This window comes from Nicotiana attenuata, unplaced genomic scaffold (assembly GCF_001879085.1).
Source record: "Nicotiana attenuata strain UT unplaced genomic scaffold, NIATTr2, whole genome shotgun sequence".
Taxonomy (NCBI): domain Eukaryota; kingdom Viridiplantae; phylum Streptophyta; class Magnoliopsida; order Solanales; family Solanaceae; genus Nicotiana; species Nicotiana attenuata.
Genome location: NW_017673369.1, coordinates 114918 through 117419, shown reverse-complemented (window position 1 = coordinate 117419; position 2502 = coordinate 114918). Strand labels below are relative to the sequence as shown.

General features: G+C 36.1%; 1 pseudogene; it reads right to left on the bottom strand.

The window, feature by feature from the left end:
• Positions 1 to 856: 856 nt before the first annotated feature.
• On the bottom strand, positions 857 to 2229 carry LOC109216175 (annotated as a pseudogene).
• Positions 2230 to 2502: the final 273 nt, after the last annotated feature.

The window sequence follows — 2502 nt, the reverse complement described above, 5'->3', positions numbered from 1 at the left end:
GAACCGCGCTTTACCTTAATGTCCCAAACGGCCGTTAAGGTAAAACGCGGTTCATAACCGCATTTTATATAGAATGGTAACTTTTTTTTACACCTAAAAAAGTGTTATGAGTCCAAAAGAACCACATTTCGGTTCTGGACTCTTAGCAGCCAGGGGCGGATCTAGCTCTTCTTTTATGAGTTCGACCAAACTAAATAGTTTTAAAATTTCGTACCCATAAGCTTCAAATCATGACTCCATCTTTATCGGCAACTGATTACAGTTATTAATGAAGAAGCACAAGGAGAATCTTGTCTTTCTTTTTCTCATATCTCTTAATTTCTCCTTCAATTTCAATCGGTCAAGGACTCCGCGTATGACACGGCGTGGATATTTGGCTTCTCAATTAAAAGTGTCGAACAAGAGTTTCGACAAGAAAATCTATCGAGAAAATGTCAAGAGTACCTATTCATGACATTCATACCTTTAGTGGGTTAAAGCTCAAACTGTTGCTTAAACAACACAATTATCGGGTGTTTAAGCAATACAGTTATTTTAGTTCAATTACTTTTTGACCTACCGTCTTTTCAAAGGGTATAATGGTCAAAAACCTCTTTCAAGACGTTTCCAGGGTAATATTTTCAACGAATAATCACACTCTATTTCTTTTTTATAAAATTAAACTACAGAAAGCCAAAAGGAATCATGACCATTTGACAAAAATACAGATACATAACATCATTATTGGGACACACACATAATAGATTTTAGCAACGTGCTCCTAGAATAGCAACAATAATAACAACATTTCCAGTATGATCTCACAAATGGGATCTAAGGAGGATAGAATATACGCAACTCTTGCAATAACATGCTCCTAGAGCATATGCAAATTATGCATGAACTCTTCAATGTAACCATTCATGAATCCTGACCTTGTTAATGTCTCCTTCCACTTGGCATGATTTTTCTTGACCAAACAACCCAATTCACTCCCTTCATCCATTACACTTCTTATAACTTTACACGAATTCTCCTTAGTAAACCATCCATTTTCATCTCTTTCTACCTCAACTGCAACTTTTAGTTCATCAGCCAAAAGCCTTGTATTCAAGATTTGGTCATCTAAATGTGGTATAAGCACAATTTGGCATTCACTCATTAAAGACTCCCACATTGATCCAAATTGACTCACAAAACACCCAATTGAAGAGTGACTCAAAATCCCAATTTGTGGCACTAAATCTCCATAAACTATGCCCCTACCTTTAGTTCTCTCTTTAAATCCCTCTTGTAGGGCTTCTTCAATCGTCTTGACACCTAACAGAGGTTTTAAAGCAATTTAAAAAGGAAAACCTGTCAATTCAATTCCTAAAACAAGTTCTTGAAATTGGCTCTTTTCAAGAACCACTTGACTCCCAAAAGCACAAAATAGAACAGACCCTGGCTTGAATTGTTTGAGCCAATTAGCCTATTTTTCCTCTAGGGGCTCTTTTGATGTTGGTTCGGGCAATATAGGTCCGGTTAGAAACATTGGTTTATTATATTGGCTAGACAAATAATCACATAAAGGTCCTTCTAATTCTCTACATGTCCTAATTGATATAGCATCAAATTTTTTCAACGCTGTTATGACACGATCATAAAATGTTACGCCATGACCATATTTGTGAAACATAAAGGAGAGAGCACGAGATTCGTGCTCCCTGAGCACGACTGCTGAAGAAGGATACCTTTTTGGTGGTTTCATCATTTCTTCAGCAGTAGGGGGTGAACTAGAAGGACATGATTTTCTCGCGGGGACTAACACAATTGCTATAGATGCAGCACAAACGATGTTGTAACGTATCGTTTTATAGCCAAGTTCAGGGGCAAAATCAGGTATCCAATAAGCGAAATCGTAAAATACAATATGTGGTTTTAATTTTGCGAGTAAAGATTTGATTTGATTGCGCATTTGATCTAAGGCCGTGGCAAGATACATGTTAGGAATATGGGCACGTCTGATGCGGTTTTTGTGCCTAGAGGAAGGCCTTCAACGTGAGGAATAGTAAGAGAGTAAAATGTGATTAGATCTGGATAAAGATTGATGTTTTGTAATTGGATTTGAGCTTTTTTGGGCAATAAAAAGGAGATTTTATTCCCTCTTTTAGCTAGTTCATTTGCAAGGTGAAGAAATAGGGTGAAGTGACCAAATGCAAACCATGGAAACATGGCTATGTGCACTTTTTTGCTCTTATAATCAAACATTTTTATTTCCCTTAGATATGAATCTTTAATTTGTTGTTGAGGTTGGTGTAGATCTTTGATGCTATATGTATATGTATGTGTAACGTGGCCTTATTTTGGCCATCCTTTAAAAGGTCTTCTTGGCTATTTTTTGTTCAAGTTAAAACACATTGTTTACCTCGAAAATCTGAGTAACAATTAAATTTGATTTGTGGTTTTAAAGATATGTGATTTAGTTCAATGCCAATTAGTAATCAAGAAATATGAAGTAGAAATAAAGAAAATAAGTGAATC